The 27945-nt window shown below is 39.0% G+C and overlaps 1 protein-coding gene and 2 pseudogenes across 4 annotated transcripts in view; 2 read left to right on the forward strand and 1 right to left on the reverse strand.

The window, feature by feature from the left end:
- The window catches only part of FOXP2 (forkhead box P2), a 709145-nt gene that overhangs the window by 315849 nt on the left and 365351 nt on the right, over positions 1–27945 (reverse strand). The window lies entirely within an intron of this gene.
- LOC307108702 (elongation factor 1-alpha 1-like) lies at positions 1855–3288 on the forward strand (annotated as a pseudogene). Its single transcript has one exon. The product of its transcript is annotated as an elongation factor 1-alpha 1-like (transcript).
- LOC307107906 (cysteine and glycine-rich protein 2-like) lies at positions 26410–26894 on the forward strand (annotated as a pseudogene). Its single transcript has one exon. The product of its transcript is annotated as a cysteine and glycine-rich protein 2-like (transcript).

Here is a 27945-nt window from a genome sequence, read left to right on the forward strand (position 1 = left end):
GTTCTCACTGGGGAATCTGGGAAAATACTCTCATAGTCACAAACTTACAGAAAAGTTGCCAGTCTGGTACAATTTTCTTTTTTCCTGAATTGTTGGAAAGTTACCAACCTTACGCCCTAACACTTCCAAATACCTTTGTGTTTCTTAAAAATAGGAAATATTTCCTCCATAAGGACAGGACCATCAAAATCAGGATATTGACAGTGATACATTATTAGCACCATCTAGTACTTGGCCTCCTTTCAAGTTTAGTTAATTGTCCTAATAATGTCCTCTGAAGCAAAAGGGTCCATACAGCTCAGAATCACAGTGAATTAGTTATCAGGTCTCTTTAATCTTGAACAGTTCTGGCCTCTCTTTGATTTCATGACCGTGGCACATTTGAAGACTATAGGGCCAGTTATTTTGTAGATGTCCCTTAATTATGGTTTCCCCATGGTTAGTTTCAGGTTATATATCTTTTCAGACATAATACAAAAATAATACTCTGTTTTTCTCATTATATTCTATTAGTTGGTACAGGATTTCATGGTATCTCTTTACTTTTAGTGTTCACTCTGATCACTTGACTAAAGTGGTATCGGCCCAGCTTCTCCCCTGTAGAGTCTTCTTCTTTGTAATTCATACACACTTTGTTGGGAGTTATTTTGAAGTTATATTAATATCCCGTTCCGCATCAGACTTTCCATTTATATGTGTGAATGTATGTGTATTCATATTTCCCTCTTTATTAAATGTTTTAAAATGATTTACTTCATGATCATTATTTACTTTGATTCTCCAGTATGACTAGTGGAAGACTCCTTAAGTTGTTTCTACATCCCTGTATCATGTTCCTTATTTTTTGACACAGATTTGTTTTCTAATTTCCTTGCCCCAAAGATAAAATGAGGCATTTCTCTAAGGATCCCAGATTCCTTTTGGAAAAAAACTGGTATTTAGGAAGAAAGATCTGGGCCCTAGGTGTGCTAATTGCTTTTGGGGTATTGCAATTTCCAGGGTCTCCCAGTGAACAGAGCTAGGGAATATATGTTATATATACAGGGTATCCCCCAAAAATGTATGTACACTTTAACTACTCAATTTTGGAAATGGAATGTATTTTAATAAACACTGCCTTTATAATTATTCAAAGTGTGTATATACATTTTCTGGGACATCCTATATTTACATCTACAATTATTTCTATGTCTATATCCATAAATATGTCTGTATTCATTGAAAAGGATATCTGTAATTCCAACACAGAGGTCATTCAAGTTTTCTCCCTTTCCATATTTGTACCTTTAACAATGAGCAACCTGACTCCCATATCTTTAATAGACTTACTTGTTTGAAACATCTGCTATGTACAACTCATTTGCCTCTTTGCCTCCACCATTCTCCTGATTGGATGCCCTCTTCTCCCAGCTTGGGCTCTGAGAACCATGCCAGGCTGTTCTTCCACAAGGGTGTCCCTGTCTTGCTGCTGACACCTGTAGCTTTCTGTAGATGTGCCCTTACCATTCTCCTATGGCTTTGACTTGCCTTGTCTCTCACCCCATGTAGATACCCTCCTCAGTCCACTCAGCCTCTTATACTCCGTTCCAGGCTGCCCTTCTTTGTGGATGACCTCCTGTCTGTGGTCAGGCTCTAACACCCTGAGCAGGACATCTCTCCTTTGCAGATACCTGCCTCACACTACTTGGGCTCTTCACTGGGGTTCCATCCCACTCCTGGTACAAATAACTTTTTTTTTGTCCTACCTAATGGCTTTAGGACTACATTGTTTAAGAAGGGAAGGGAACTTTTTTGTCATGAGTTTGCTGCCAGAACACAGGGTGTCATGAAAACCACGGCTAAATCTAAGCCAAAATGGAAAAGAAAAAGACTCATATGAACATCATTGTCATTGGACACATAATTCTGAGAAGTCTACCACTACTCTAGCTATCTGATCTACAAATGTAGTGGGATTGACAAAACAACCGTCAAAAAATTTGAGAAGGAGGCTGCTGAGATGGAGAAGGGCTCCTTCAAGTACATATGCCTGGGTCTTGCATAGACTGAAATCTGTATGTGAGCATGGTATCGCCATTGATATCTCCCTGTGGAAATTTGAGACCAGCAAGTATTATGTGACCATCACTGATGCCCTGGGACAGAGACTTTATCAAAAACATGATTACAGGTACATCTCAGGCTAACTGTGCTGTCCTGATTGTTGCTGCTGGTATTGGTGAATTTGAAGCAGGTATCTCCAAGAATAGGCAGACCTGTGAGCATACCCCCACCCCTGACTTACACACTAGGTATAAAACAACTAATTGTTGGTGTTAACAAAATGGATGCCATTGACCCACCTTACAGTCAGAAGAGATACGAGGACATTGTTTAAAAAGTCAGCATTAACATTAAGAAACATTTGTGCCAATTTCTGGTTGGAATAATGACAAGATGCTGGAGCCAAGTGCAAAAATGCCTTGGTTCAAAGGATGGAAAGTTCCCCATAAAGATGGTAATGCCAGTGGAGTCACACTGCTTAAAGCTCTGGATTGCATCCTGCCACCAACTCATCCGATTGACAAGACCCTGCGCCTGCCCCTCCAGGATGTCTACAAAATTGGTGGTATCGGTACTGTCCCTGTGGGCCGAGTGGAGACTGGTATTCTCAAAGCCAGCATGGTGGTCATCTTTGCTCCAAGTCTACAAATGAAGTAAAGTCTGTTAAAATGCATCCTGAATCTTTGAATGAAGCTCTTCCTTAGGGACAATGTGTGCTTCAATGTCACGAATGTATCTGTCAAAGATGTTCGTCATGGCAAAAATGACCCCCAGTGGGAGCAGCTGGCTTCACAGCTCAGGTGATTATCCTGAACCACCCAGGCCAAATCAGTGCCAGGTATGCACCTGTGCTGGATGGTCACACAGCTCACATTACTTGCAAGTTTGCTGGGCTGAAGGAGAAGATGATCATTATTGTGGGGATAAGCTGGAAAATTGCCCAACGTTTTAAAAATCTTTTGAAGTTGCCATCATAGATATGGTTCCTGGCAAGCCGATGTGTGCTGAGAGCTTCTCTGACTGCCCTCCTCTGGGCTGTTTTGCTGCTCCTGACATGAGACAGACAGTTGATGTGGGTGTCATCAAAGCAGTGGACAAGAAGGCCGCGGGAGCTGGCAAAGCCACCAAGTCTGCCCAGAAAGCTCAGAAGGCTAAAAGAATATTATGCCCAATACCTGCCTCCCCAGTCTTAATCAGTGGTGGAAGAAAGGTCTCAGAACTGTTTGTTTCAACTGGCCATTTAAGTTTAATTAAAAAGACTGGATAATGAATATAATTCAAACTAAAACCTTCAGAAGGAAAGAAGAATGTTTATGGACCATTTGTTTGTTTGTTTTGGTGTGGCAGTTTTTAAGCTAGTCGTTTTTAAAATCAGTACTTTTTAATGAAAACAACTTGACCAAAAATTTGCCAATGAATTTTGAGACCCATTAAAGCAAAGTTTAATGAGAGACCTCTGTGTTCTTTTGGTCAACACTATAACTTAACTACTTAGGTGAAAATCTTAAGTTTCCCATAACCACCCTAGCCGGTCTGGCTCAGTGGATAGAGCGTCGGCCTGGGGACTAAAGGGTCCCAGGTTTGATTCTAGTCAAGAGCACATGCCTGGTTTGTGGGCTTGATCCCCAGTAGGGGGCGTGCAGGAGGCAGCCGATCAATGATTCTCTCTCATCATTGATGTTTCAATTTCTCTCTATCTTTCTCCCTTCCTCTCTAAAATCAATTAAAAAAATGTATTTTTTTAAAAAAAGTTTCCCATAACCTATTTCTGGTGTTACTATGCTGAAACATTGGTCTTTGATAATTCAAAGTTAACACTTTTTCTGGGCGGGAACTTTAAGTTTTTTCACCTTGTCTTAAGAGGAAGAATAATCTGTTTACAGAATGAAAAGCTATGGAGCGGTACCTCTATTGGTGCAATACTAAATAGGTTAGTACAGCCCTGGCCAGTTTGGCTTAGTTGGTTGGAGCATCCTTCCATACACCAAAAGGTGGTAGGTTTGATTCCCCGTATAGGGCACGTAACCAGGTTGTGAGTTAGATCCCCAGTCATTCAGGAGGCAACCAATTGATGTTTCTCTCTCACATTGTTTCCCTCTCTCTTTCCCTTCCTTTCTCTAAAAACAATAAACATTAAATAAATAGGCTAGGACAGATAAGCAAAGAGTAATTATGCTTATGTGTAAACTAGTTTATAAAGGCCAAATCCTGTTATATTAAAGTCCATATGTTGCATATGAAATTTTGTAAAGTTGCACCAACATTGAGTAAATTTGTTGGTATGTCAAATTTACTTTTCAAGTTTTACTGGAATGTGAATTCTCACATTTACAAATTCTGAGGTAATTTAAAGAACCTAAAATGAGACCTAACTAGTATTGAGCACTGTCTTAAACAGTTAATTGTATCCAGATTTTAGGAAAAAATAAATGATACTAGGTAAAAAAAAAAAAAAAGAAGAAGGGAAGGGGGAACAAATGAAGGAAGGGAATAAAAGGGGGAAGGAGAAGAGAAAGAGCTATTATTGTTAGGTACAAAGTTTCTTAAACACACATAGCTAAAATATATTCTAACTGCTTTTGGCTTAGGGAGCGTGCAACATTTTATCAGCTACACCTTCTCCAGAACTGTTGAACCGAATGTCACCTTGACATTCTGTGCATATTTTGCTATGTTCCAACTACACCAACTACAATGACTATGCTAAGCTCTTTATATAGTGGACATTTATTGGTTTCCTCACCAGAATCGATTATATATTTACTAGAGGCCCGGTACACAAAATTCATGCACGGAGGAAGGGGCCCTCAGCCCCGCCTGCACCCTCTCCAATACAAAATCCCTCAGGGGATGTCCTACTGCTGGTTTAGGCCAAATCCCTGCGGACATCCCTCTCGAAATCTGGGACCACTGGCTCCTAACCGCTCACCTGCCTGCCTGATCATTCCTAACTGCCCTCCCCTGCCAGCCTGATTGCCCCTAACTGCTCCCCTGCTGGCCTGATTGCCCCTAACCACCTCTGCCTCAGCCCCCCGCCACCATGGCTTTGTCAGGACAACTGGAAGATGTCCGGTCAACTGGTCTATACTTTTATTAGTATAGATTTTTCCTTCTTGAGTACCCTAATTTCCCAGTCACTTGGCCTGGATTGTACTGACTCCACACAAATCTCCCCAGGTAGGCATTGATCCTCTTAAGCCAATGGACTTACCTCATCTTCCAGGCTACAGTAATTAGTTCAGAAAGTGGCCTGGATGTAAGCCTAAGCTAATCAGTACATAGCATTCAGCTGGCAACAGTGATGGATTCAAAGGTAGGCACTTTGCCAATCTGGTCCAGAGTGACTTCTGCTAGGATATACAAATTCTATCTTCTCTGCTGGGTTGGACAATTAAGGATGTCGGGTTTGAGACTACCTTAAGAAGAGAGCCAGAAGCTGACTGGTAATCACTGTGTAGAGCCAAAGGTGGAAAGAAGTCCAGAAAAAACATAGTCAAAGGAAGGAACTTTGTTGCATTCTACCAGAAAATCTTCACTGTCAAGAGGCAATTCAGATTGTTTTAGTTATCTTCCCAGTAGCTGACAAGTGCTCATGGCTTCTCCTTCTCAGAGTCATTCATGGTTTATTCCAAAAGATTTGCTCTTGGATATTTTGGAATAAACTAGTTGTCCCATCCATGTACCATAATCCATTCACTTCTTCAAAACAAGTTGGGAATGAAAACTTGTTCTCGGCAATACTTTAAGCCCTTCCTCATTTACTCTCAGTTGTATTTGCATCACCCTGGTTCCTAGGTTTCGGGTCCCACCAAGTTCATGTTAATGGTGACTATGGACTATTCTGTCTGGCACTCCTCTCGTCTCTCATTTTGGTTTACTGGACTTTGGATTCCTAAGTGGTCTCAACACTATTTGTTTTTATCTTTGTTGGCCCAAATCCCTTCTCCATTATATCTAACAAAAAACTCTCTACTTCCGTTTCCACTGGGCAGAATCTCATTATCTGAGCATCCTCTACTCCTTTTTGAGCATTGTGAGATTCAGCCAAATGAAAAAATGATGAAATTCTCATTCTGTGTCAGGTACTGTATTAAAGATCTTGACAACATTTTCCCTTGATCTAAATAAGTTATAAATAATATATTCATAACTAATGCAATTAAAATACTTATTTTACTTTTAAATCAGCACATATATGAGCTCTGTTGGCATGCCTTTACTCTAAAGACCTAGTGTATTTTTTATAGAACACAGTTGAACTCAAGCTAGAATTAATATGGATGATTTTATTTTGATCCCTTACATTCCAGAACTATCAGGACTAAATATTTTCTTGGCTTATGACAAGGTCAGTTGATAATTCTTAAAACACTTTGTTATGGACAAAAAGGCCTACTTTTTATGGTTAATGTCTTAACTCCTAAAATAAAGTACATTTTAAACAGGAATATGTTGTTAGTATTTTTAGAGAGTTTCATTACTATCGTCAGTCATAGAAACGTTAATCAATGCCTTGGAAGAAGACAGGCACTGTGTCAGGCTCTGCATACCCCATGGTGAACAACAGGATGTGCGACTCGCCCTTGTGGAGCTTACCTAAATTGTGAAAGACAAATACTGACCAAAGCATCACTCAAAAAAACATGCAATCAAAATACTCAAGTTTTCATTTGATTCTTTCCCTTGTATTTATTTGCATAGGCATGATCTCTTGAATAAAATACTTAGAAAAATATCTAAACCAGGAATCTTAATCCAAATGCTCACACAGGCTAAGCAGATGTTTAACCCAGTGAAGAAGCAAGGTAGAACATTTAGCAAAGTGGCAGGTGCGTGTCCAGTCTAAAGGGATGCGTTACCACATGGAATGCTGGCTTAGTGTTACCAGAGCTTCATGTATTTCTAGAGAAGCCTGATGCTTCAATGTTGAAAACCAAATTAAAAATTATGGGGCCAAACAAAAATGAATGAAGATTTGGCCTGCAAGCCACCAATCTGTAATTTATATAAACTAGAGACCCAGTGCATGGATTTGTGCACATTGAAAGGAAATTACTTACTAGTAGAAGGTGGCTGGCAGGGCAGGACTGGGTGAGATGGGCCTGACAGACCCTGGAGTCAACCTCCCGCGGTCCCTCCCTTGGCCGGCCTCACCTGGGGCAGCACTGGGGCTCGAAGGGCATCTACGGAGTGAGCAGGGTCCCTCTGGCAGGTGGGGTCCCTCGGCCTGGCCTGTGGGGATCAGGCTGAAACCAGCTCTCCGACATCCCCCCGAGGGGTCCCGGAGTGTGAGAGGGCACTCTACAAAGTGCTGTCGCTCAGTAGCTTCTGCGTTGAGTGTCTGCCCCCTGGTGGTCAGTGCATGTCATACCTACCATCCGATCAGCCAGTTGGTGGTGGCTTAGCCTTTTACATATTTACTAGAGGCCCAGTGCATGAAATCTGTGCATGGGTAGGGTCCCTAGGCCTTGCTGGTGATCGGGGCCGATCTGTGGGGCAACTGGCGGAACAATCAGGGCCCCAGCTCTCACCACCTTGGCTGGCCTGGTGCTGCCCACTCGCCAGCCCTGCCCCCTGCGGCTACAGCCGGTTGCCTCTCTCTGCGGGGTGACCTGCGATGCAATTTGGGCAGGGGGGGCCTTGCTCGCACCTGCCTTGGTTGGCCTGGCGCTGCCTGCTCACTAGCCCCACTCCCCGCCGCCATGGCCACCGCTGGTCGGGGCCTGTGTGCTAGGGGCAGCTCCTGTGTTGAGCGTCTGCCCCCTAGTGATCAGTGCATGTCATAGTGACCAGTCATTCTGCCAGTCATTCCACAGGTCATTCTGCCGTTTGGTCAATTTGCACATTAGGGTTTATGTAGATAAATATATATAGATGGTGAAGCCTAGGTTTATGATGATCCTATTTATTTATTTATTTATCTATCTATTTATTTATTTATTTTTAAGTCTTTAATGTTGAAAGTATTACATATGCCCCTTTTCCCCCCCATTGACCTCTCCCAGCCCGCCCCTGCCCCCTTCCACCACCCTAGGCCTTCACCACCCTATTCTCTGTGTCCATGGGTTATACATATATGCATACAAGCTCATCCTGTTTAATACTATCAGTTTAAAATTTATGTAATTTCTCATAAGCAAATTCAGGCACTGTTCCTGAGCACCACCTCTCTGTGGAAAGTGTAACCTGCCCAGCTGGTAGTGTTTGAGAGTGATATTCAAGGACTGCTAAGCTTCATAAATTTTGTTACATTTCATGTTCATATGATAATGCCCATTATTTTCTAACTCTTTCAGTTATTATTAACTTCGCTGTGCAAGTTAACTATACTACATGCTTCCCTCTACTTTTAAAATCTTTGTTTGTATATATTGTATAATTATGTTTTATAATATTTATGCCACAAAAAAACTTTGTCACTAACTCTTCTCTGAATTTCTTATGCATTTTCCTTACCAGAAATGAATAAGTTATTCATGGATTAAATCTCATTTGATATTCTGTAGTCTGCTTTGAACTTTCTTTAAGCTACAATCATCTTTGTCTTGCCATATGGTATTTGAACACAATTAGGGATTGATCAGTAATTTGTTCACATGCCCTTTCTTATTAAAGTAGTTTCCTGTGAAAAATCCTATCTTTGCTTATAGGTACTCTTTTTTTAGAGAAGGAAAATAAAAAGATTCTTAGCTAGGACTTTAATTTCTACAATAGGCTGTCAACCTTAAAGTTTGCCTCTTATTTGATCTTTGAGGCATGGGATCTATATTAAGTCAATAACTCAGTATAACTATTCTTTAGGTCCTAGTAACTTTCACATGTTTGGGACTCAAGTCTCATCTGGCAACTTGTTCAGAAAAAGCAATCCATTAATTCCCCCAAATATTCTAAGGTTGTTTCTTAGGAGTCCTTAGAAAACAGCACAAATGGCCCTATTGTTTGGTTCTGTTATAAAATTAGTTTTAGCTTGGTGCACTGTGGAAGGATACTACCAGGATGTACTAAGATAAACAGGTTTAGGTAAGCACTATCATATTCACTAAAACTGTGATGTGGTGGAAAGTGTTTATCATATCACTCCGAGAAAGCTGGTCATAGACAAAGAGGGTAAATTTGGATTAAGACAAATTTGCATTCCAAATTTAATAGTTATTGTAGCACTCTATAATTATTTCTTACCAATCTTCACTTTCTACTCTCATTTATAAGATTCAAGGTTCCGACTTTTTATTTTACATTTCTGTTTATTTCACTGATGTATTCTTGTAAGCTGTGTGGCAAAATTTGACCTTAAAGATTATAAGCAAATAAACTTAACATAATCACTGACAATTTCCATTTATTTTTCTTTGATGAATCTAATACTTTAGAACATTTCCAATATGTGCTTTCTTACTACTTTTTTCTTGGCTATAAATTCTCTAAATCTAAATATTAGCTTGTTAAGAAGTTTGGAAAGGAGAAAAATAAGAAGCTAGTGCCTATGGATGAAATTCAAGAAAAGTCACGTTGATCTCCTTTGTCTCTAACTACTATGTTTTTACCAAATTTGTGAAGTCCACTATCAGAGCTCCTGCTGGTAGCAGCAATTCCAACTTAAAAAACAAACCAATAGTAAGACCTACATAATTGGGAAAACTTCAAAGAAGTCACAAGGAAACAATAGGCTCATTCAGTTTTAACCCCTCCATCCCCTCCAACCCCCTGCCTCACCCCCAAAGCTTCACATTTCAAAACTACTTCCTAAGAAGGCCTATGATTTTAAAATGCAAAACCTTTAAGAAGAGAAATAATAAGATACATAGCTTCCTTGTCAATTAAATAATGTTATCAGATGGCACAGACTGTCATATAAAACTATTTCAACAGAAATATAACAGCATTGAAATGTGTGATCACAGCTGACCTAATGGCCAGGCTCATTTTATAATTCAGCCCTGGGTGATGGAGGCCACCTGTCAAATCTGGTGAGAGTGTGAGAAGGACACCTGCCTTAATAGGTAAAAGAAAGCTCTTCAAGGAAGTTAACGTGAAATAAATATGACCTAGGAGATTTGAATAACTGATGGTCAAACTTAAACCTTTTGTCAAGTCTTGTTTCAACTGACTTTGTATATCAAGGGCATTAATCTTGCACCTTTTCCTGTCAAGTTATATATTAAAATATGAGCATTTAATATTGGGAACTCCATGATTGAAACCTTAAGGTGAATTTAAAAAATAGAGTTAAAATAAAATGTTGGGAAGAAGCAATCCCATTGTGACAGGTATTTGTTCTTTAATCTATTGGGGTGACAATGGTTAATAAAATAATATAGGTTTCAGGTGTACAATTCTATAATACATCATCTGTATGTTATATTGTATATTTACCACCCCAAGTCAAGTCTCCTTCTATTACCATTTATCCCCCCATTACCTTCTCATATCTCCCTCACCCCCTTTTCCCTCTCGTAATCACCATACTGTATTCTGTGTTTATGAAATTTCTTGTCTTAATCCCTTCAACTTTTTCACCCAGCCCTGAAACCTCCATCCTCTCTGACAGCTGTCAGTCTGTTCTCTATTAATCTATTTTGTTTATTTATTTGGTGCATTAGATTCATATGAGTGAAATCATATGGTACTTGTCTGACTGGCTTACATCCATGCTATTGCAAAAAGTAAGATTTCCTTTTTTCTTTTACAGCTGAGTAATATTCCATTGTGTAAATGTACCACAGCTTTTTTATCCACTCATCTACTGATGGATGCTTGGGCTGTTTCCAAATCTTGGCTATTGCAAATAACACTGCAAAGAACATAGGGGTGCATATATTCTTCTCAAATTAATTTTTTCGGTATCTTTGTATAAACTCCCAGAACTAGAATCACTGGGTCATAAGGCAGTTCCATTATTAATTTTTTGAGGTAACTCCATGCGGCTTTTCACAGTGGCTGCACCAATCTGCATTCCCACCAACAGTGCATGAGGGTTTGTTTTTCTCCACATTCTCACCAACACTGGTTCTTTGTTGATTTATTGATGATAGCCATCTGAATTTCAAAATGTTGTATTTTTCTGATAGTGCTCTATTTTTCTGTTCCTGTGTATTTCTCTCCATGTTGCTGTCTCTATCAGTCTTTTTATCTAGTTTTCCAACAGCAGGATGGCAACAAATGAATTTTAAATTAATTAGTTCACCTGGTCTGTCACCTAAGAAACCATGCTAGGGTTATTTTAAGAAAAGGTGGCTTTATAATAATTTATAAGAACTTTTTTTACTGTGAATATTTTATTAAACCTAGAAAGTTTATGAGCTTCTTCTGTTCATCCAGTAAAAGTGTTTTGTGTGTCTATTAAGTTTGCAAACTTTTCTTGCGTGCTTGCATCTTAGCCAAAATCTTATTGTTCAACAAGTAGTCAAAAATGCACTTATTGCCCCGAATCTCCTCATTCTTATTTGGAAAACTGAACAAAGGGTTAAATCTGATTTCCAACCATTTTCCTACAGCAATCATGTGTATACCATTGGGAGAAGAAGGAAATTCTTAACAACTTAGTATTGACTTGTACTATATAGTCCCTACTTACAATGAAACTGTATCAGCATTTTACTGTGTGGTATGTCAGAGTGGAAATGGAATATAATTTCCTCAAGAGAAGAGAATACTTACAAACCAAATGTCCAAAGCTGCAATAAAATGTTTGAAGATCACATAATTTTTGCACAAAATAACTTTTGGGGTTAAATTTGCATAAAATTAACTACCTGTGAAAATAAACACTTATATAATGTGTTACAGACATCTAGGAAAATTTCTCCTCAGAATAATTTTACTCATATGGTTAAGTGGTGCACAATCTACTTGAATCATGTTAAATGTAAAATCAAAACCATATTTGGAAGAAGACATGGGGGATATGATTATGTGTGATTTTTATTTTCATTTTTATACTTTTCTGTATTTTCCAAATACTTTAACAGCGAGTACATATTTTTTGGTATAGAAAATTAAAGACCTTTAAAAATTATTGAATAATTACAATAAGAAGAGTCCTTAATATACAATTCTCAGAAATAGCCTGAGGCTTCGAATTCCCAAAAAGTTCTGGAAATTTTTCTCCTCTCCTTTTTCCTCTTGCTTCTGTCAACTGACTCCTGCCTAGGACTAGTATTCTTATCCAGTATTTTGCTACTTATTAAACATAAATCTGGTTCATCGTGGCACCCTCAAAGGTAAAACCAGTAAAAGTGAAAGAAAAGAAGGAAAATGGGGAACAGTCACTTTCACCCTTCCCATCTCATGGCCATGCTCCTTGGCTCCCTTCACAAAACTGTTGTGGTCCAGGTGAAACCCTTGTCTCTGAAGAGTTTTTGGAACCTATATAATCTAAGGAGCTGACAGCTAGTTTTCCTTAGTTCTAGAATGTTCTTCTATGGAAACAAACAAAAACGCCCAGTATTAGTATGTTTTTGTGCCTTTGCTCTTCAATATAAGGTTTTAGAAAAAGCTTAAGAAGCTTTAAAAATGAGAAAGCGGAAGGGGTGTAGGAGAGTTATTTTACATCCCGTAGTTTCCCCATTTGCTGTTTGTAGTTAAGTCCTCCAAGAAACCTGAAGTGACTGTATATTCCCTATGTTCAGGGAAAGTAGCATAAAGGAGAAATCTTAAGGAGTAATTATTTTATACTTAATCGGGGATGTTAGAAACCCTTATCTAAAGTAAAAAGTCACCATTTTAAAAGAAAAAAATCAAAAGGCAACATGCAATTCCTTGTACCAGTAAGTACTATTCTAAATGAGGCACTCTTCTAGGTATGAGAGATGGAACAGAGCTATTGTTATCCCCCCTTTCTTCTTATTGGGGGCAAATGAGTTCAATCCTGAGAGAATGAGTGGGAAGTCTGATTTGGACCACAGATCAGGCTGAATTCTATACTCAAGAGTTAGCATTAGCAAAGCAGGGGTATGGCACTCTATGTGTCTTCTATTTTTGTGTTACCCCATAATCTGCTCCTTGCTGAAGGTAGAAATTGAAGAGATCCAAGCCCCATTAGCAGTTAACACGAACTTTTTCTCTACTGTGGAGGAGTTTAAATTTTACTTGTAGTGAAGGAAAGAGTTATCAATTGTTTGCACAAGCACAACTTTATTCATAATTATGACGAATGCTACAAAGATGCTATGGGAGCATCTACCGAGAGGATCTGCCTGACTTTGGGAGGTCAGGGAAGATGATCTTGAGTAAGGAAGCTTTGAAATTAACTTGTAAAAATGAATTTTTTTTGTGATACCCATGTAAAGGGATAAAGGGATGTGAGCATGTTAAGCAAAGGTAAGGGCAAAAGGAACATGTCACAATCAGTGATTAGAGAAGTCCATCTTGCTTATGTGTGAAAGTAAGTAGATGACAATGAGGTAAGCAGGGGCTTTCTTCCTGATCCACAGAGCAATGAGAAGCCTTTACGTGATTTTAAGCCAGAACTGTTTTGTTTTTTTTTAAACTAATCAGTAAATCTAGGGTGAGGAGAATTTTCAAACAGGGTGCAAAACTAGATGTGAAGAAAACTTCTAGCACATTACAACAAAAGCCAATGACTTTCTCATGCTCACTGTCTAGAGGTCAAGAATACATCCTCATCCCAGTTGTATTGTGGAGACATGCCCTTAGTATGCCTGGTAGTAAATATGACTGCATATTTCCAACTGAATTAATGCCAACTAGTTCATCTCATTATCATCATTGTCATATGCCCCTAATTCACAATGGCTAGAATGCACTTTTGAAGGATAATTGAAGAAAACAATCACCTTTTCACCTTTCTCTTAGTCCTGTTTCCTATTTACTCCCCAGGATGAACATATTCCTCTTCTAGGGAGGAGATGCCAATATCTGGCAATTCTTTATTCCTAATCTGGCCTTTCATCTTAGTCAAGATATTTTCAGCCGACTCTTGAACACATATGTTTATTGGATGTTTTAAAGATATCTCAAACTTGCCCGTCTGGTGTGGCTCAGTGGTTGAGCCACAACCTATAAACCAGGAGGTCAGGACACATGCCCAGGTTGCGGGCTCGATCCTCAGTGTGGGGCATGCAGGAGGCAGCCAAGTAAAGATTCTTTCTCATCATTGATGTTTATCTCTCTCTCTCTCCCTCTCCCTTCCTCTCTGAAATCAATAAAAAATATTTGGGGGTAAAAAAAGATATCTCAGACTCAATTTTTCTAATACCATATTTGTTTCTCCAATTCACTTTGAATTCCATATCTTATTAATAGCTAGAAATCTCAAAGTCATGTCACCATTTATCACTCTTTTAAATATTAACAAAGTTACATTAAAATACCTTAAATCTAGTTCCTTCAATAATAATAATAATCTACACCAATAAAAGAGTAAGATGCAAATTGACCATAACTTCACGATGCCCACTAGCCAATCAGGAGTGAGTATGCAAATTATCCCAACAAAGATGGTGGGTTAATTTGCATATGCAGGCACTGAGCGGCCAGGGGTGGGGTGGGATGCTTGCATCGTCGCCATGGTGACAACACAGGTGTTCCGCACTGCTCCAGCCGCTCCGGGCCTCTGGGCAGCATGGGAAGGTGGAAAAGTGGCTCCATCCGGAGCCGGCAGCCAGGGGAAAGAAGGCCCATTCTTGCATGAATCTTCATGCATTGGGCCTCTAGTAATAATAATAATAATGTTATTATGAGCTTAATGCTTATTAGGAGCTTAATAAGTATCTGGCATCTCATAAAGAAACAAAGAGTCACAGAGGTTAAATAACTGTCACAGAGATTCTTCCAGTATCTGTTCTGTAATTTTTTCTCATGGAAATAAAATCTTCAATTTTCAGGTGGTTTTATGGTGATCAAAACCAAAGACTTTATTTCTTTTCAGGCTTTTAACTAGGTAGGCTTTGTGACTAGAATCTGTATCCCGGCTAGCCCTTTCGTTTGTCTCATTTGCTTTGGCTGGAATGAATCATCTTGGACCACACAGAGGGGAGTCACATTTTGGAGAAGGCATGAAAAAATAATCTGGGCCCTGAGACCTCCTAAGGCAGATCCATTTTGACAGATTATTACCTAAGATGGCCCAAGTAATTCCTCCCTCTCTCCAAGTCCTTTTGCAACAAAAGTTTGCCATCTTTATCATCAATAGGAATTTCCCCTCCCTTTATATCCAGGCTGATTCCAGGACTTGTTTTAACCAATAGAATGCAGCAGCAATGACACTGTGACTCTCAGACCTAGACCTTAAGAAGCCTTACAGCCGCTATTTTCATCCTCTTGGAACCAACACCCATGGCAACAAGTTCATGCCAGACTACCAAACAATAAGAAACCGTAAAAGAGAGAGAGGTCGCATGTAGGAGAATCAAGGGACTGCAGCTCAGCCAGCACCAAGGCACTAGACATATGACTGAGGACATTTTGGATGTTGGAGACCCACTGGAGTCAGCCCAGCTGACATGATGTAAAGCAAGATGAGCCTCCTCACTGGCCCTGCCCAAATTCCTGACCCTTGAGTCAACAGCTTATTTTTAAGCCCCAAAGTTTTGAGGCAATTTTTTCAGGAAGCAACATAACTGTAACAACCTGTACACTGGCTGGACTGCTATGAAAAGAAACTTCTATACAGTAATCGGGCATGGTCAGATTATATCTCTTGGACATGAGTGGAGCCTATATTCTAGCTACTAAAGTAACAACCAAGTTCTCACAGAAAGAAGATTTGAAGCCAGGTAAACTAGCTCCAGAACCCAGACTCTAAACCACATAATTATATGTTATGGGAGGGAAGAAGGGAAAAGGAGTGAGAGACACTTTTACTTATGGGAAAGCATGTATTTTGTTCCAAATAACTAACGAAATATCCTTTATCATAAAATAAAGATTGTTTTGATGTTTATTATTGATAATATATAAACTGACATAAACTTTCTATTTAACTGATGGGTGAGACCTATACTATAATTTCTCTCAACCTTTATCAATATTTTTCTACAAAAATCATACCATTCCAGGAAAAAAAAAAGGTACCCATTAAAGCAGCAATTTTCAATTTTTTTTTCAATCTCATGGCACACATAAACTAATTACTGAAATTATGCAGCACACAAAAATTATATTTTTTGCTGACCTGATACAAAATAAATTTAATTTTGATTTATTCACATTGGATGGCTATTGTGTTTATAGTTGTCATTTTTTAACTTGACAGTCTAAGGGAAAAAGGTAGTGCCCCTGGTTAAATAGTCCAGTAATGCATCTTTAATTTTTGCAGCACACAGCTTGAAAATCACTGCACTATAGTATAGAATGTAGCTTTTCTGCATTTCCACCTTACAACTGCTTTACATGCTCTTCCACTCACCTGAAATGTCTTCCTTTTTCACATTTCCTTTTTCATATTTTCACTCAGCTACTCCCTCCTCTGTGGAAACCCACCTGAGCAACCCAATCCCAGTGAACTTCTATATCACTTGTCAGTTCCATGAATTTGACAGGTCAGCTATATAATTTCTTATTATTATTGTTTTATATATTGTTCATCCCAAAGCTATTTATTGGCCATTCACAGCCTGATGAATGTCCTCAGGTGCTGGAGGAAATTACAAATAAGGATAAAGTACCACCTTGGAGCTCATAATGTCCCATTGCATCCCCCTCTTGGCTGGAGCTCAGGGCATTGAATTTGACTGGAAATACATCCAGATGAACATTGATTCCAACATCAGTCTGGTCCATTGCATCCTTGCATCTGCCCAGGTGTGGATGATATCACGCTCTGACCTGCACCACACTTTCCAGCCAGCTCTCCTCCTGCTGATGTTCCTTAGCGTCTATAAGGCCTTTGTCATGGAGACCTTCATCCACCTTGGTTCCCTGGGCAGCTGGATGGCACTTCTGGTTCGAGCAGTAGTGACGGGGCTGCTGGCCCTCAGCACCCTGGCCTTGAATGTCGCGGTTGTCAATGTGCACTCCTAGGCTTGGGTCCCAGCCAGTCACATGCCTTTTCCTTGTCTCCAGGTTTTAGTGAAGTAAACAGTATTTGGAAAGTTACACACACACACACACACACACACACACACACAAGAAATAAACAACAACAACCAAGAAATCACAGTGTAGTAGGAGAGATACACAAAGTCAAAGTAGTAAACGAGTCCCAAGAGAGATCACTGGGATCCCTTAATTTCACTTAATAGAAGCACTATGTCTGCCTTTCCCCTTCCTATTAAATCACAAGCATCTTCAAAACACAACCTCATCATATGCTTTGGGTGCTTCACAGACTCTAAGTTGACCATTTTGCCCATTGTGAATACAAAAGAAGTATTAATGCATTTTCTTGATTCACTTAAGGAACACAAACAATGAACACTTTGAAAATGGTCATTGCTTTAAATCACACATTATCTATAATAATAAAAGCAAAATATGCTAATTAGACCAGACAGCCGAACAACCTTCTGGATGTCCTTCCGGACATCCTTTCAGAGGACCTTCTGGACGAAGCCGGGGCTGCGAGGGCCGAGGCAAGACATCGCGACTGCGAGGGCTGAGCCCCTTGCATGAATTTCGTGCACTGGGCCTCTAGTTTTAAATACTTGAGGAAAACATAATGAAATCTTACTTTATGGAACCTAAAAATATGTCAACAAATTAAATAATATTACAACAAACTCCAGGAGACTGTCTTAATACTTCTATTTTATCAGAACTTTGTGTAACATATTAATTTTGAATAAATAATCTATTGCCTTAAATTTATAAATTGTTTGTTCTGAAAATATTAACAGTGTTTTTGTCATCAAAATTGACCTTGTATACAAAAGTACTGTAGACTATGAATAACTATTTTTTCTAGGTTATTCTGTTGAAGACTGTGAAATGTCAACTGAAAAGAAAGTTTTAACACTGACTGAATTGTTGCCTAAAACTAAAATGCGTACCAAGGAAAGAGTATATAGACTTTAACTAGCACATACCAGCATTGTAAATTCAGTAACATAATTTTCTAAAACAAACAAACAGACAAAACAGAAAGAAGAAGAAGAAAAGAAAGCTGGGAACAGCACTGGGTTGCCAACTTTATGTTTTTCCAAGGAAGCAGGGTAATGATTGAAAGAGCGTTCCCTTCGGAGTTGTTTGTTTGTTGTCACAAGCCACTCTGTCATGGTTGGCATTTGTCCTCAGGTTGTGTTGGGGTTTAATTTTCCACTTCTAAAAACATATGTCCCTTATAACAAATACAGTTTATCTGAATATATTTATTTTACTTCCTAAAGTAATCCTTATTTCTTTTTAAAAAATTCTTATTTCTTTTTATTATTATTTATGGTAGTAAATGTTTACAATATTATCTTTGTATTAACTACCTTAAATTAGAAGTATTAAGTGAATAAGGAATATGTGTTTTTTAAAACACTCTTGTTTTGCATCTTAAACAACTGATCATCTAATAACACTTTATAAGAACAACTCTAGAATAGAAAATTTCAAGCTTGTATTTCAGATTGACTATAAAGATAACCTACAATTCTTCTCAAGCAATGTGAGACAGTTAATTCAGAGTAAATCATTTAACTAAAATCAAAACCATCTCCAAATATGTAATTTCTTTGGCTTAAAAATCTGTTACAGTTAAGACAAAATTACCATTGTTCATAGGTACCAACAAATATGTACATTAATTAGACATACAGCTATGAAAATGAAATTAGTGAATGTAAAGGAACTTAAAATATTTAAAGAACCACATAGAGTATTGTTATTTACAAAACATGGCTTTTGTATTATAGAAAAATAGTCTAACAAAAATCCAAACTTGTTATTAACTGTTTCAAACACAAAGGAACTCTAAGTTACTGAATTTGGGCCTTCTGTGCTACTATCTTGATTTTGCTGAGTCCACTTGGAAGGTCCAGGACTTCTGGCTTTATATGTTAAAGGTAAATTGCTAAGGCCTGACAACAAGCAGCACTTTGCCAGGCTCAGACACCACGTTGATATGCTAATGATCCATAATGAAGCCACCAGACATCAATTACATAAATGAGACCAGGAACAGGGCCAACACAGGTACACTCTGCTAATTTGTTCATCTCTGTTGGCCAAAAGCCAACAGCATGACAAGTGAATGCCCTGAAAGCCATTGGGGCACGGCTCCTTCACTTCAGGAAAGGATTGGACATTGCATACCCCTGTGATCTCTATCTGTCTAAGGACCCCTTAATGAACCATACAAGTACACCTAATGAGGATACATCTGAAGGGTCAGTATAAGGTAATAAAGAAAAGTTAAAAGTAGAAAAATGATAAGAGACACAAAACTTAATCAAATCTCTAAAGCACAAAGCAGCAACAACACAAAAGACAATTCCATTCTTTGCCAATATTTAGAATTTTGAACAAGTACAACTCAATATCGTTAATAAAATTAGTGTAGTTGGGTTTAATATGAGCATTAAACACTTTTTCTTTATTCACAGCATGTATTTTTATTTGTAATAAACTAACACTCTCAAGCCAACATATTTTCCATTTGGACACACTTTTGCATTTTTAATATAAATGAGCAGAGAAATGTAACTTCTTGAATATGACTTTTGGACAAATGTAAAAACAATTAATGAATAGTATATACACATAGAGTAGAAGCAACTAACAGTGTTATAAATATGTAATAAATACAATAAAATTTAATGCTTTGTACAATGCCTTGGAAATCAGTTGATGGGGTTTAAACGAAAGGATATAAAATTTCTATATATTAGAATCATAAGGGTAAAAACTCTATTCTGATGAGTTTTGGATACAATAAGTTGCTAATAAAATAATTGGTTGGTATTTTTTGGCCATTACGGCAATCATTATGGATAGAGACACTACATGAAGCATCAGGCCACTTATTAATGCCTCTGTGTCCTTTTTTTAGCAGTGCCCAAACCAGCCCAGCTTACTCTGAGCAGAGGGGGGAAAGCCAGAAGATGTTGGTAGAAACAGTTTCAGCTTCCAGTGCTGCAGAAATATTCAGTCTATAGGCAAACTGAAGTATTGAGGGACCTAACAACTATAGATCCACAGACCAGATAAGCATCAGGTTAGCAGTCTGCTTTACAAGAGTCAGGAATTTAGAAAAGGAGAATAGTTAAAGTTTACAAAGTCAAGAGATCAGAAATTCTCACATCACTAATCATTCTTTGGTTTATTTTTCTTTCCTTTTATTAAATTTATTGGGGTGACATTGGTTAATAAGATCATGTAGGTTTCAAGTGTACATTTCTATAATACTTGATCTGTATATTGCACTGTGTGCCCACCACCCAAAGTCAAATCATCTTCAGTCATCAAATATTTGCCCTCCTTTTTCCTTTACTGGTCTCCACCCTCTTCCCTCTGGTAACCACTATACTATTATTGTTTATGTCTATCAGTTTCAGTTTTATATCCCATATATGACTGAAATTATATGGTTCTTAACTTTTTCTTACTTATTTAAGATAGCATAATGTTCTCAAGGCACATCCATGGCAGTATTTCATCTCGTCTTATGGCTGAGCAGTATTCCATTGTATATATATACCACATCTTTTTTTATCCAATCCTATATCAAAGAACATGGTTGTCTCCATGTCTTGGCCACTGTGAATAATGCTGCAATGAACATAGAGGTGCATATATCTTTGCAAATAAATGTTTTTGAGTTTTTCACATAGATACCCAGAAGGATTGCTGGGTCATGTTGTAACTCTATTCCTAACTTTTTGAGGAACTACCATACTATTTTCCATAGTGGCTGTGCTAGTTTACATTGCCATCAGCACGGAATGAGGGACTTCACTAACTATTAGGGTAATGCAAATCAAAACTACAATGAGCTACCACCTCACCCCTGTTAGATTAACAGCAAGTGTTGGAGAGGTTTGGGAGTAAATGGTTTATTTTTCTGTTTCAGCTTTCAGACCCGACTCTTGTTAATGCTCTTCTGACTTTAACCTTATCACTTCTCAGTGACTTGGCTGCTGACCAACATCAGCACCCCCACCCGGTACTCCAACTCTTGCTTTCTGGGACATCTTTTGCAGGGTTGGGTTTCTACGTGTTAGTTGCACCCTCTCTCAACACAGAACTTCATGTTTATGGCAATTCCAGGTCTCTAGTGATTTCACAAGGTGATTTTTTAAAAAAGAAACTTAGTTATTAGACTGCTGTATTCAATTAATTCATTTCATAGGAGCCTCTTCACTGTAGCAGACTAAGTAGTATTTTGATTGCCTGCTTGTCAAAGGAGGAGTGATCTCATATGCGATTATACTGTGTACTGCTTAAGAGTATGAACTGTGGCATGAGACAGTCAGCATTTGAACCTCAGATTTACCACCAACTAGCTATGAATCTTGTACACGTAACCTCTCTGTGCCTCAGACAATATTACCATCTACATAAAAGAACTGTTATAAGAATGCTATTTAAAAATGTTTATAAAGCATTTAGTATATTGCCCGGCCATGGTACATGCCGCCTATATGTTAGAGGTTGGTGGTAGATGTGGTGTCATTTATAATCAGGCAATCTGCTTCAGGTGCAACGTGCAAGATTGTTGGCATATGAATAACCCCTCCACCTGGGCAAGGAGCAGCAATGCCACAAGTCCCTACACACCCACCCTCTGCTCTGGTCAGTTAAAGACGGTAACATTTTTGGCGACCTCTCCCTTTGGAGATAAAATCGAGTCCCCCTCCTCTTAAAAATAGGTTGGCTTTATTGACTTGCTAGACAAATAGAATATGACAGAAGTGATGTTCTTGCACTTCTGAGGCTAGGTTATAGCTTTGTAGTTTCCACTTGTTGTCAAGCTGTGAGGAAGCCCAAGCAACCCACATTAAAAGGAACTAAAGCACTCAGCTGACAGCCCTGGCTGAATTCCAAGCCAGCAGCCAGAACCAACTTGCCAGCCTTGGAGTGAACTATCTTAAGTGGCTTGATCCTACATGTTCAATCTAGCGGCCCCTACTAAAGCTCCCCAGAGTAGAGACCAGCTTTCCAGATGAGCCCTGCCAAAACTGTACTGTGTAAGCAAAATAAATGATTGTTGTGATTTTAAGCTACTAAGTTTCTGGATGGTTTGTTACACAGCAATAGATAACTGAAACATTTATTAGAGCAGTCTAGCAAGCCACACATCGAAGTTCTGTTTATCGGTACGTAATTTACTGTGGCACAGTGCTACCAAGACAACTGTTGATGCTATGTATGTTTCTGTACACTAGCCACCAAGTTAGACCTGCTGACAAGTCTGCTCAGGACTCCTTATGAATAACCTTAGAGACTAAAGTTTTCTTAAAACTATAGAGGGAGTTTTATACTCACTCTTCTGTCCTTCTTCAAGTTAAGAGCCATGGCTGAGGCTCTCACTATCATAAGAATGGACTTCAAAACTGGGCCTGCATATTAGCTATTAAAATTGTGATGCTATTCTTCACAGTGATTAGAAACTATCTAAAATTATCTATATTCTCAAAATGGCACTCTCATTTAAATAATGGATTTTAAGTATGGAGAAATTTGTTTAGTTTCAAAAATAAAGTCATATATATTATATTTTAAAGTAGGGTTACTGGTTTGTGTTCTCCATGTTGTACCTGATTTTGTTATCAAAGTCTATACACCACAAAGCACTATCCAATGTATATAATTGAGTTCAATTAGAAATTTATACTGTGCTTTTAAAAATATATCCATGAGGAGAGTAAAGATAGCCGTGAAGTAGATGGAAGCTACACTCACTTCCTACCAGGACCAAACTGGAATTATAGTTAAATTATAGAACAATCATCATGGCTAACCAAGTGAAGATTAGCTGAAGAGAAGTCTTATAAACAAGAACTTAAAGAAGAGGCCACATAGAGACTGCTCCAAACAGGTTGCCAAGGGCCAGTCACAGGCAACGTCGTATGTGGCCTGCACCAGAGTGACTCCCAGGAAGTCCAGAACTAACGCACCCAGTGGCCAGCATCAGACAACATCAGAGCAGGATCCAATAAGCTTCACAACTGGCATCTTCAAAGAGAAATCTTGGCAGATACTAAACCCCAATGAGGCAAATTTTGCTTCATGTGGTCAGCACCTCCACAGCAGCTCACACCTCATGGTCAGGGTTGAGCCTCAGAGTCAGCCAGCCTAAGGGCACATCCCACAAGCCAATGACCCAATTACTCACAACAGAAGGGCCCACATAACCCACACAAAGAACATTCTTAGAGCACGCAGCTCAAGTGATCAAGGAAACTGCACCACTGGACCCCACAGGACACCTACTACATAAGGCCACGAAGAATGACAGTCATAGCAGATCTATGTCTTACATAGAAACAAACACAAAGATGCATCCAAAATGAGAAGACAATTATAAAAAAAAGGCCCCAAATGAAAGAACAGCAGACATCTCTAGGTAAAAAGCTAAATGAAATGGAGGCAAGTCATATATCAGATATAGAATTCAAAGGAGTGGTTCTATGGATGCACAACAGCATGAAGAAGGACATAGAAACCAAAAGAAAGAATCAGGCAGAAATGAAGAATACAATATCTGAAATGAAGAAAACACTGGAAGGAATAAACAGTAGATTAGATGAAGCAGAGGATCAAATCAGTGATTTGGAAGAAAAGGTAAAAAAGATTCCCAGTAAAGCAGCAAAAAGAAAAAAGAATTTAAAAAATGATGATAATTTAAGGGAAATTTGGGACAACATGAAGTGTAACAACATCTACATCTAGGGGTACCAGAAGGAAAAAAGAGAGAGCAAGGAATCAAGAACCTATTTGAAGAATTAATAACAAAAAAATTCACTAGCCTGGTAAAGGAAAAAGACATACATGTCTAGGAAGTACAGAGAGTCTCAAACAAGATGGACTCAAAGAGGCCCGTGCCAAATCACGTCATAATTAGTATGGGAAAGTTTAAAGACAAAGAGAGAATCTTAAAAGCTGCAAGAGAATGGTAGTTAATTTCCTACAGGGGAGCTCCCAAAAAACTGTCAGCTGATTTCTCAACAGAAACATTTCAGGTCAGAAGGGATTGTTCATAGCATCACTATTTACAATAGTTAAGATCTGGAAACAGCCCAAGTACCCAACAGGAGATGAGTGGATAAAAAACAATAACACAAAAAACTATGGTACATTTACACAATGGAATACTTGCACCTGTAAAAAAAAGAAGGTTCACTTACCCTTTGAGACAGCATGGAGGGACCTGGAGGGTATTATGCTAAGTGAAATAAGTAAGTCAGAGAAGGACAAGTATCATATGGTCTCACTTAGATGTGGAATCTAATGAACAAAATAAATGGACAAAATAGATGCAGAGACATGGAGGCATGTAACAGATGCAGAATCCTTAGAGGGAAGGGTGGGGGGAGAGAAGAGATCAACCAAAGAACTTATATGCCTATATTCATAACCCATGGATACAAACAATAGTGGATTGAAGGCCTGGGGAGGCGATGAGAAAGGGAAGGAAGGGGGTCAATGGGGAAAAAATAGGGACATCTATAATACTTTCAACAATAAAGAGAATTTTAAAAAAATTAAAAAATAAGAATCTCCTCTGACCATAATTGTATGAAACTAGAAATCAATTATAAGAGGAACATTGAAAAGTACAACAAAACCATGGAGGCTAAATAACAAGTTACTAAACAATGAATGGGTTACCAATGACATCAGAGAAGAATCCAAACATACTTTGAAACACATGAAAATGAAAGCACAACAACCCAAAACCTATGGGACATGGTGAAAGCAATCCTTCATAGCTTTATAAGAGGGAAATTCATAGCATTATAGGACTATCTGAGAAAAAAACGCACAACAATAACAAGAAAAATCTCAACTAAACAATCTAACTTTACACTTAAAGGAACTTCAAAAATAAAATAAAGAAAGCCCAGCCTTAACCAGTTTGGCTCAGTGGATAGAGCGTCGGCCTGTGGACTGAAGGGTCCCAGGTTCTATTCCGGTCAAGAGCATGTACCTTGGTTGCAGGCACATCCCCAGTAGGAGGTGTGCAGGAGGCAGCTGGTCGATGTTTCTCTCTCATCAATGTTTCTGACCCTCTGTCCCTCTCCCTTCCTCTCTGTAAAAAATCAATGAAATATATTAAAAAAAGAAAGAAAGAAAGAAAGCCCAAAGTGGGTAGAAGGAAGGAAATAATAAAGATAGAGCATAAATAAACAAAATACAGTCTAAAAAAAACAATACAAAGATCAATGAAATGAACAGCTGTTTTTTATTGTTGTTTTTTAAAGATAAAATTGACAAATTTTTAACCAATGTATCAAGAAAAAAAGAGAGAGGACCCAAATCAATAAAATCGGAAATGAAAAAGGAGAAATAAAACTAACATCAAAGAAATACAAAGAAATGGTAGACTATATTATGAACAACTATTTGCCAACAATTTTTACAATCTGGAAAAAATGGATAAATTCCAAGAAACATAAATATTCCAAAACTTAATCAGAAAGAACCAGATAATCTGAATAGACAGATTGCAGCTAGTAAAAATGAAGCAGTAATCAAAACCTCTCAGCAAACTAAAGTGTTGGACTGGATGGATACACAGGTGAATTTTACAATACATTCAAAGAAGAAATAGCACCTATCTGTAAGCTATAGCTAAAAAATTTAAGAGAAGAGAATACTTCCAAGCTCATTTTACTGGGCCAGCATTATTCTCATTCTCAAACCAGATAAAGACACTACAAAGAAACTAAATTATAGGCCAATATCCCTGATGATCATAGATACTAAAACCCTCAATAAAATACTAGCAAACCAGATCTAGCAATGTATTAAAAGATCATACGCCATGAGCAAGTGGGATTTATTCTGGGGATGCAAGGTTGAAACAATATCCACAAATCAATAAACATGATACAGCACCTAAACAAAATGAAAGATAAAAACCAAATGCTTGTATCAATAAATGCAGAAAAGATATTTGATAAAATCCACACCCATTTATGGTAAATAAAGTGAGAATAAAGGGAACATATCTCAATGTAATGAAGGCCATATATGACAAACGCACAGCCAACATCATACTCAATGGGCAAAAACTAAAAGCATTTCCCTTAAGATCAAGCACAAGACAGGGACGTCCACTTTCACTGCTCTTATTCAACATAGGATTGGAAGTCCTAGCCACGGCAATCAGACAAGAAGAAGAAATAAAAGGCATCCAAATTGGGAAGGATGAAGTAAAACTGTCATTATTCGCAGATGATCCCAGAATTCCCACCTGCTCCCTCCAACTGTACTTCACTAGCCCTGCCTGTGGTGCTTGGTCCTGCCTCTGACTCAATGCCTGTCTGGGGCGGTGGAAACAAGTGTGGGGTCTGGGGAGGACCCTGTCTGATGTGGAAGAGGTGAAATGTGATGGGAGAAGCTTCCACCACTGCTGCTTTCTGTGCATGGTTTGCAGGAAAAAATTAGATAACACAACAGTGGCAATTCATGATGAAGAATTCTACTGCATATCCCGCTATGGAAAGAAGTATGGGCCAAAAGACGATGGTTACAGCCAGAGAGCTGGCACGCACCACATGGACCAGGGCCAGAGGCTGGGCATCAAGCCAGAGAGTGTTTAAACTCCCAGGCCTACAACAAATCCAAGCACATCTGAATTGACTCAAAAATACAGAGGTTCTGAGAAGAGTTCCAGATGTGGGGATTCCATGCATGCTGCTATGAACATAATTGGGGCAGGAAATCTCTGGCACAAAAACTGTTTCCAGTGTGCCAAGTGTGGAAAGAATCTCGAATCAATAACTCTGACTGAGAAATAAGGTGAAATATATTTTAAAGGTTGCTGTGCAAAGAACTGTGGGCCCCAGGGATTTGGCTATGGCTCAGTAAAGGTGTAAACCTAGAACTGAGATCTCACACTGAGAATCTATATAAAAGCCTAAGCAACCATTATGATGGAACAACTAGAATGACCAGTCGCTATGACGCACACTGACCACCAGGGGGCAGACGCTCAACGCAGGAGCTGCCACCAGCCCGCAGGCCCCAATCACTGATGGGGCCTGCTGGTCAACCTCCCGGTCCCTCCCCCTGGCTGGCAGGTCCCGATCGCCCCATTGGGGCCGGGCCCCAGGCTGGGATGGGGAACCAGGGGTGGGCAGCGTGTGGGCGGCGAGGCAAGGAGGAGTTGGGGAGATGGGGAGGCAGGGAACCTGATTGGCCCTGATTGCTGGCCAGGTCTAGGGACCCCACCCATGCATGAATTTCCTGCACTGGGCCTCAAGTCTCTACATAATCTAGGCACAAATAATCTAGCACCAAACTACAATGAAATTCTACCAGTACTATGTACTGTATGTTGCCCTGTACTTGGGTAGGCTGGCTGACTAGTAGGAAGAGGACACTGCTTCTTTTGCTTTATTCATCAGCATATTCAAAAACTATTTCTTTTACATTTTAAATATAACTTCATTTCGAAAAATAAAATAAAAAAAAATACCCTAAAGACTCCACCAGAAAACTACTAGATCTAATAAATAAATTTAGCAAAATAGCTAGATACAAAATTGTTATTCAGAAATCTATGTCATTTTTGTACACAACTAGTGACCAGGTTCACGGGTTCGGCACATTGAAAGGAAATTAATTAGAAGGTGGCCGGCAGGGAGGGACTGGGCAAGACAGGCCAGACACACTCTGGAGCCAACCTCCCACAGTCCCTCCCTCGCTGGCAGCACCTGGGGTGTCGCCATGGCTCAAAGCGCATCTGCAGAGTGAGTGGGGTCCCTCCAGCAGGTAGGAGTCCCTTGGCCTGGCCTGCGGGGATCAGGCTGAAACCGGTTCTTCAACATTCCCCGAGGGGTCCCGGAG

This window comes from Cnephaeus nilssonii (genome assembly GCF_951640355.1).
Source record: "Cnephaeus nilssonii genome assembly, chromosome: 12".
Classification (NCBI taxonomy): Eukaryota; Metazoa; Chordata; class Mammalia; order Chiroptera; family Vespertilionidae; genus Cnephaeus; species Cnephaeus nilssonii.